The sequence below is a fragment of the Peromyscus leucopus genome, unplaced genomic scaffold, assembly GCF_004664715.2.
Source record: "Peromyscus leucopus breed LL Stock unplaced genomic scaffold, UCI_PerLeu_2.1 scaffold_573, whole genome shotgun sequence".
Lineage (NCBI taxonomy): Eukaryota > Metazoa > Chordata > Mammalia > Rodentia > Cricetidae > Peromyscus > Peromyscus leucopus.
In genome coordinates, this window is record NW_023505479.1 from 257,253 (window position 1) to 266,676 (window position 9,424).

General features: G+C 50.5%; 1 pseudogene; it reads right to left on the minus strand.

Annotated features, from left to right (window-relative positions):
* Nucleotides 1–232: 232 nt before the first annotated feature.
* LOC114702685 lies at nucleotides 233–6,845 on the minus strand (annotated as a pseudogene).
* Nucleotides 6,846–9,424: the final 2,579 nt, after the last annotated feature.

The following is a 9,424-nucleotide window of genomic DNA, read 5'->3' on the forward strand; positions in this document are numbered from 1 at the left end:
GTGAAAAGCGGGGGCCTTGGCCCAAGTCTTCAGTCAGTGGACAGTGTCACAATGTCCATGGGCTCATCTCTACCTCTCTTTCCACACTCTCTCCTTCTGTCCCCTCCCACCCCGTCATTGTTCCCCAGAAACAAATAGGATGGCTTCACTGGTCAATCTTTACATATACAAACACCAAAAGCAGAGGAAACGCCCCTTGGCCACCCCCTCCCCCCAAACCCCAGTGCTGGAGAGCAGCCAGCAGCCAAAGGCTGCTGGAACCAGGTTGCTGTGGGAGCCGTCCGGCTGTCCTGGAAGCTTTCGTGGCCTCTGGGCTTTACCTGGAGGCCTCTTCCTTCAGCTCCTTGTTCTTCCGCACCTCCTCTGCGTGCTTGTCCTGGAAAGGAAGGGAGGGACAAGGGCGGGTCACACAAGGCTGCCAGGGGAGAACCAGAGGGCAAGAGAACGGAAAGCAAAGGATGGTGGACCACAGGCAGAGCAGAGCTGTCGACGAAGGCATCCTGAGGGGTGGAAGGAGGCAGGTAAGATGCAGGACACAGGTGTGTTTAGCCTACAGAGCCCAGGGACCGGGGAAGTCCCCACATCCTGTAGGGGATCCACATCACAGAGGCTCCATGACACTGGTAGGCTCTCTCTACCTCCACTGGTCATTCTGGCACTGGAATGGTCACTTGACTAATTATAAGGAGCCACTCGGTACAGCCAGTTTAAGGGGAATGGGAAAAGAATCAGCCCATTGCCAGCATCCCTGACACATCACAGATGCGTTATTTCTCTCCCATCTCTTTAGCGTTGTCTTCAACTGCTAACTGCAAGAGGATTCTCGAGTTACATACTGATGGAGAACTGTTAGGAAATAGTGTTTGGCACCAGACAATGGCCTCCCTTATATGCGTTGGGAGACAGTTCTTCCTTTGCTTTGCTTCATAACATAATCTAGCCAAAAGACTAAATCTACCTTCCCACCCCCGGCAGCTCTGTGACCTGCATAATTCACCCAAAACACAAGATCTGCCTTCCTGACCCCAGCCAGCTGTGTGACCCCAGCCAGCTGTGTGACCTTAACTGACTGTCTGATCTAACCTGGCCTCAAGTTCTTGGATCTTTCCAGTGGGGCTAGAATGGGCAGCTGGCTCAATTCCAAAACTCTGTGACAAGTGTCCACTCATGGGCCATACCACACCTGCTCTCCACATCATTTCAGCTCACTAGACAAATATCTGGCTCCTTGTAGGTCAGAAACATGTGTTTTTCTTATTTCTATTTCCCGGTCCCTACTGTGGTACTCTGCTCTGGTAAATGGTCCTTAACAGGTGCTCAATGATCCCCCTACCAGATCCTGGTGTTCCCACATCTGGATGACAAATTAACTTAGAATAGACCCACTGAGGCCACCAAGGTTCCTGAGATACATCTTCACCTACAAGTTTATCCCTCTAGAGGCCTTAGAAATTTCCACAGGCTGAAAGCAAGAAGCAGCATGTCTGGTTCTCACCCCTGGTGTGTATCCCACGACCTGGAGCCCACAGTTCCTCAGACCTTGCCTCTAGAGAGCCAGACAGTAAGTCTGGGCTGGGTTTTCAATGCCTATGAATTCTGGTTATTACCCACACAAGAGCTAGCATAGATAGCATTGTTAATGTTGAAGATGCTCCCGTCTTTGAACAGAGATGTGGTGAAAAACCACATACCTGGCTCTCACCCTTGCCTCTTGCCTCCTCCAGCGAGTTACTATGAGTGGGAAATCAAGGTCTCAGACAAAAGATGTCCTCTCAAATGTCTTATCTGGCATCTTGATTCTCAGCATCTACTGGAGTGCACAGCTGTTGTTCCAAATACGACCTTGCCTCCACCTCCACCTCTGTTTCAAGGGAGTTGGTATGCAGAGCCCTAGATTTCTGGCTTCTGCTTGCTTGGTCTCTGACGAACCTCTTGCTGATGAAAAGTTGTGAGACAATGCTAAGCTGTTCTCTCTGAGGCAGGCAAGAAAACGGCCACTTGTAGCTGAAAAGTGGCCAAGGCCAGCTCTACTGTACTGTGTGAATCTCAGCAAATCATTTGACCTCTGGAATGGTTTCCTCATCTGAACTAAGAATGACACCTGTTCTGTTTACCTCATAGACTTGTGGTGACTGTGCTAGGATAAAATGAAAGTGTTTTATAAACAAACTTTCAAGTGCTCTAATATAATCTAGTTTTGTAATTTGTTTTAGGTTGGTCTGTAAGCCTATATAACTCTCCCACTAACACTGTTGTTTCTTCAAGAATTTGTCTTGGGACTGGGGCTCAGTTGGTAGAGTACCTTACTTTGCAAGCACAAAGCCCTGGGTTCAATCCCCAGAACTCCATAAAGCAGACTTGGTGGCACACACCTGTAATCCCTGCACTTGGGAGGTGGGTGCAAAGAGACCAGAATTTCAAGGCTATCCTCAGCTACCCAGTCAGTTTGAAACCAGCCTTGGTTACATGAGACCCAGTATCAAAAAGAAACGGCAATGTTAGGTTTTCCTACAGTATCTGTCATTAACTGGAGAAGCCCAAAGTCAGACCCAGATCGTGTCCCTCCCCTGAGTCAGAAAAAAGAGTGAGAAGCCTTGCAGTCCTTGTGGAATCGAACAGTAGGGCATGGGGCTGCCACTGACGGGCCAGCTCCAGAACCCGGGCAGCTCTCATCCCTGGAGGAAGCCAGATCTTTCTAGTAACTGTTGCCAAGGGCCTGAGGTTCTAGGTGGGTAGGCGGGAAGGAATAAGGACCACGCTGCTCACCATGGGACGAGGCCACCGATCGGTCCCGGGAGTCACCGCGCAGCAGGCGGCTCCTGGAAATAAAACACAGAGCTAAAGCTTCCCAGGAGCTGCAGGAGAAACTGAGGCAGCCTGGGACTCAGAGAATGAGGCCAGCATGTCTTCCCAAGAAAGACATGGAGGACCAACCCCAGTCTCTCACACCTCTCGTGTGCAGGTGACATTTTGGTTATTGACAAAGGCGGACTATTGGAAAAGCCTGCTACTCTCTGGCCCTTATCAAGAGCTCTGGGGAGAACCCTCTTTCCTGCTTTACTGGCAACCAAGCTTGTTGTGCCCCTGGCTCAGAGCCATGCTCAAGTTGGCATCTTTCATTAAAGCCAAATCTGCCCATTCAAGGATGAAGCCAGAATGTGCAGACATATGTCTCTCCGTAGATACTTTCATTAGACAGGCTTTCTCTAAAGAAGAAGGGCGCGAGCAAGCTCCTGAGACAGTGAGAAATATCAGTTGCAAAACTCTAGAAAAATCCCCCAAGGCCACCCAAAGTATGGTGTGTGCTTCTTGCCTGTGACTCCCCAAATCATACCCTTAGAACGACGAGGACCCTGCCTGACAGAAACATTCCCATTCCTGCAGAGACTGATTCCTCCAGAGTGATGCGTAGGTCACATGTACTTGGCACGGAAGGAGCCTCCTGCCCAGTCCAGGACCACTCACCTTCTCTTGCAGCCGCTCCAACATGGCGGCCAGGTGAGCCTCCCGGTTCTCCTTATTGGACTCCATCTTCTGGGCCAGCTTCTCTTTTGCCATCTTGATGAAGTTGTTGTTTCCTCAATGGCTTTCTGGATCACCTCTCGCTCGTGCTCTCGTTTCTCTGCGAGGTGCTTCAGGAGCTCCGCTCCTGGTACTAGGGGAGCGCAAGAAAGAGAAAGAGCTTTAGGGTGGATTTCTACGGGCGCCACTTAACAGTGCCACACCCAGATGGGGTCCATCCCTGAACCTGGTCTCTGGCCCAGAAGCAGGAAGCAATGGCGTGGGACCCTGCAAAGCTTTCCACCGTCTTTGACTTTATTAGCCCCTTTCTAAATAGCGTCTAAATCTTTTTTCTCATTTTCATCATTCATTCTTTCACTCATTCTCTCACAAATACTAAGTAATCGTCTATTAGCTTCAAGGCACTCACAACTCCAGGCGCCTGGAAGGCAGCAAACAGCCTAGTAGAAATAAACGTGCATATTAATCACTGAAACCCGCCCTGCATGTGATAAATGCCTTGGAGGTAAAGGAGGGACCACAAGAATTCAACGGAGAAAGGGTTTTTTTTTGGGGGGGGGGTTGTTTTTTGTTTTTTGTTTTTTAAGATGAAGAAATGCTCATGATAAAATGGCATCTGAGTTGAGCCATGAGAATGGATAGAAACAGGGAAGTTGAATAGAAGGCCGGCTCGGAGAGGAATGTGACACCCTAAGCAAACTGTAAGCTCACCCAGTGCACACTCGTGGTCTTGTCTCCTGTAAGTACTGTCTTAGTCTATGCCCAGCACTCAGGAGGTGCCGTCTGAACTTTCTCAGGTTTGCTACGCCCCCTTACCGGCTCAGGAACACCACCCCTCTCCTCTTTCCTGCTCACACAGGGATGAAAGGAAGAGAGATAAGAAAGACGGGACTGGGCTAACCTTCCTTCGCTCCTCAGCTGCTTCTAGCTTCTTCTGAATCTCTTCTAAGGATGGGTCTCGCCGTCGAGGGAGGGAGGCGTTAAACTCGGGCACCCCGTCGAAGGAGGGTGCTTCAGGATGACTTCAAAGGACTGGCCGAGGTGCACTTGTTCAGCTCGATGACTTCCATGTCAGAGATGACGCACCAGTTCAAGGTCCACCGTATCTGCTATAGAGGGGCAGAGTTGGGGCTGCTCACCTGCCGAGGAGCGGCTGCGGCCCCAACGAGCATGCGCACATGCACACAGACACAGGGAAGCTGGGGTCCCAAGGCACACCAATGACTAGGGTCTGGTGGATCCTGAACACTGGACCCTAAGGCCAGTGGCTTTGACAGAGTAAGGTTTGAGGATCCCATGAGCTGTGGTTTGCGATCGCAGCTGCAGGCAACGCCAGCCGCTGTTGTTCCTCGCTGGTGACAGACATCGGTTCATTTCACCCCGCGCCCGCCCGCAGCCCTCCTTGCCCTGTCCCTCTGATGGCCTGTGAACCTCTCCCTGGCTCCCGCCTACCCTCTTCTCTTCTTTCTCTCCAGTGAGCACTGCCTTTCCGCTGGCTTTGACCTTTCCTCCTACACTGTCTCCCACACCAGCCTAAACGGAAAAAACAGTCTCAGGTCATCATCCACAGGCCCGCCGCTCTCACCGACAGACCGAACCCATCCTTCCTGGCAACCAGAAATGAAGAGATGACCTGTCTGTGTGAGAGCGTGGCCATCCAGTACTCGGTGACAGCACACCCAGTACTCTGGGGACTCGGACAGCACCACTGTCACCAGGTAGGAAGTGCGCTTTCCACTTCCGGGCTGCTGGGAACATCACTGTCTGTCCTAGAAGCCCTGCTCAACACACTAAGTGTTCGTTTTTTTGCTCTGTGTCATTATGGACAGAATCTCAGAACCTGTGTCTGGCTTGTCCTTGCATCCTCTGGGGTGTCATTTATTCGAAGAATGTGCAAAAGGGACCCTAGGAGCAAGTGCCTCAGGAAGGCCTCTAGACCCCTGGCCGATACCTGGCAACTCCAGGCCACATCCCTGGACTCAGACCCTCAGGCTCTGGGAAGAAGACACACTATGACCAGGACAGTTTTACGAGATGGGGGTCAACGGGGGGGGGCACCCACAAACACAGGACACAGAAGCCTCCACCCTTTCCTTTCCCAGCCGAGCTCCCACTTACCTTCATACTTGTAGGATGATTTATTCAGGGGATCGGACAGGAAGCAGGAGCAGAACAGAGACACCAGCGGAGCTCCTTCATCTTCTCCTTGTAGGCTACGAGAGAGCAAGCCAGTGAAGATGGGCCCACCAGCCCCAGAAGCCGGTGTTTCCGTGAGTCATCCCAGCTTTCTGGCTCCAAAGTACCGGAGCCTAGGCCACCTCGGGCTTGAATTTGACCTTCCAACTCACACAGCTGATCCCATTCTTCTGTCCATACCAAACGCAAAGTATTCTCTAGTAAAGACCCCAGGCGCCAGTCCCATCCTGGTCCCCCATTTCCATCTCCTACTTCCACCAAGGACAGACTATGGCTGCCTAAAGAATGAAGCAGTTAATACAGGAGGCTTCTTGCTACTCTCCTTGTGGTCCAGGCCCACTCTAGAGGAGTCAGACTGGGAGTCTCCTCAAACCTTCCCAACACAGAAATCAAACCAGGGGAGTGACTATCCACAGAGCGGAAATGTACCCTGACACCAGGAGTCTCCCTGGAGGTCACCACAGGTCATCCTGGGGGCCCCTGCCGGCCCTTCCCCCACCGCACCCTGTTTTCTGCGCAACATAAAAGACTCCTCAGTACCAGTCCCACAACATGCCAGTGCTCATTTTCTCTTAAAAACCTGAAGCATGATTTCAACACTATATAAAGATATTATTAAAAATTTTTAAATAATGCACAAATGGGCAAATGAGGAATAAGAATTTAGCTGTGATCCCACCCAACACCAGACATGACTTCGCCTCTGCTTGCCACCAGGTCTTTCTAGGCATCGGTAAGAGCACACATGCACAGAGAAAGAGGGCTGAGGAGCTGGTAACATGCCTGCCTTGCAAGTCCGAGTTTTGATTCTAGCACTCACATGTAAAAGCCACTGGCAGGCAGGAAGAAGAAGATCCTGGACACTCACTGGTCCGTCAGTTTAGCCATATCCACAAGCCTCAGGCCAATGAAAAACCCTTTCTAAAAACGAGATGAATGGGTCTAGAGAAACAGCACCTGAAGTTCTTCACTGACCTCTACACGCATGTGGACAGGCATTTATGCCAGGCACAAACGTGTGTCGTACATACACATGCCTCTCAGCACACATGAACACACACAGAGAGAAATGGCTGGTGCTATAGTGTTCATCACTGAGTGCTGCAGGTACCTACTGCGAGGGTCATGTTGGCTGGGATCTGGTGCTTGGGTTGACTGCACGTCACAGCGAGTGTTTTATTGCCAGCTCAGAACAGGATCACAACCCTAAGGAAGAGAGAAGAGCGCACATTGACAGGCCTTTCTAAGCACCGAGGGAATGTCGGGGATACTGTATCTGCTATGACCTCGAGGCCCTCCTGTCTCTGGCTTTCACTCCCCGCTCACCCTCCTCACAATCTGCCCAGGAAGATTCAGTTCACACCAAGGATCCTTCACAATGGATTGGAGGCCTCGGAGCATGTAAATATGGGGTCCCCCAACTTCATCCCTGGGGGTGTTTGTCTGTCTCCCTGTGCAGTGTAATAACCTGGCCCAAGGTCAGGGAGAAGGGGAGAGGCAAGTCCTCTGTAGGAATTGCTTGGAAATGTCTATAAATCCGACATCTGTCTGACCTTCTCTAGCCAACTCTGACAGGAATTGAGTAGGAAGAGGACAGAAGATATGAAACCTGCTTTGAGATACCTTCCTACTTCCCTGTCCTCCAAGAGCTACCTACCAGCTTGATCCTTGACTCCACTGAAAATGACCCTGGACCTTGAGGGGAGACACACACTTAGGCATACCATCGTGATAAGTACATTAGCCCAGAGACATGCATGGGTATGTGAGACCATCTTGGGACTGAAGACAATATAGGAAGAAAGGAAAGGTCAAGAAAGGAGATAGAAAGGTCAAGGAAGGAGTACCTTCCTTGAATACCTGGGAGATGAGAGGGAACGGCACTCCACTGAGGACCAGTGGTGAGTGCTTGGCACTTGGTATTTGGCCACCTTTATGGTCTCTGTGCCAGTGGAGAGTGATGTGAGCCAAGAGGCTATTACTACATTCCTTCATCCTTGGGAGACACAGAGGCTTGACATCCCTTTATTTAGAGAGGGAGTGTGTCTCCCTCTGGGGCCAAAGCCATGGAGATGGGAGGTCCTGGGGGAGCAGTGGGTTCAGTTCCAGCCCCAGAACTAGACTAGGGCAGAGTTGATGGCATGTGACATCTCACCCTGTGACGCTGCACACCTAAACCTGCACTTACTGTCTTCATTCTGCAAGGACTTGTACTTGTGAAATGGGACAAGCTTTACCCACACCCAGAACCCAGGAAACGCCCTTCCTCTGCCCCTGCATCAAGGTGGCTCTCACCAGCCATGCAAATAAGAATTCTACTCCCCCCCCCCCCCCGTTTGTCAAGACTAAGAGAGAATAATCGAGCACAGATTTGAAGCAGCAAAACCCAGCTGCCCTTAGAGGGCTCTGTTCTCCATTTTCAAGCCAAACACCCTGCCAGAGCTTTCTTCTGCCAGTACAATAGGCCTTTTCTCCATGGTGTCAGGCTGGTCCTGATGGTACAGTGAATCCCTGAATATGGAGATAGGCCTGGTGCCTGAGGACAAAGTCCTTCATCATGAGACCAGTATTCATTTCAGGTCCATAGCAATTGAAAAGTAGAGTGACTAGATGAGAAACGTTGGTTAGGGGAGGCAGGGACCTAAGACCCTGGTTAATGAATCAGAAGGGGAGATGGGAACAGGGAGAAGAGGAAGAAAACGCGATGCAGCCGTGTGGGGGGCGTGTCCTTACCCTGGACTGGAATGGACAAGATCCTACACACATAAAACGCTTTCAACTTTCTCCCAGTTGATCTTTCTACGAACCTAAGTTGTGCCAACAAGGCAGACGCCATCATCTTTGCATTCAGGTGAAGAACCTGCAGCTCAGAGACGTTAAGATACCTGCCTAGGGTCACAAAGCTCTAAGGGGTCAGCATGGGTCCAGACCCAGAGCTTCTCCTCTCAATGGAAGAGCAAGATGCCTGCACTTGTCCCTCGTGGTCCCAAGGACACAGAAAAAGCCAGTCTAGCCTGGGAGGTGGGAGGGAATTTTTTTTTTACATATATACATAAGTGCTTTCCATATGGGAAAATCTGGGCTATGAGTCATGGGAACCAGAGTCTGTTAGAAAGCCAGAAAGAAAGACCAGGGCAGGATTGGGGAGGTGACAGAGTGGCAAGGAACGTGTCACAGATCTCAGTTCTCTGAGGTTCGAGCTAGCACAGTTAAAAACTCACAGTCACAGAACATTCACTTTATTACACACTCACCCCAAGTTTCACAATTGCCTTTGGGTGGTGGGTAGAAAATCTCTCTCGTAAATGAAAGTGTCAAGGCTCAGAAAAATAAGGTGACATTTCTAAGCCATTTAGTGCCCTGGGTTGGATAAGGAGTGAGCACATACCTCACATTACAAATGTGCTTTTATGTGGAGAAAGGACCATTGCAGATGTGATTGACAACTTCAAGATGAGAGCATCCCTGACTACCCAAGTGGGGCTTTATGAGTGACACATGAGAGGACAGAAGCAGAGATCAGAATGAGGCAGCCACAAGCAAGGAATGCCTAGAGACACCGAGCTGGAAGATGCAAGTAAGGATTACCCCTAGAGTCTTTTGATAAGTTGATTTTGAACTTGTACCCTCCTGCTGTGTGGGTTGGGTATGCGCCAGCCACAGTAGTCTCAGTACATGACAAACCCATGATTCCTTCACTACATCT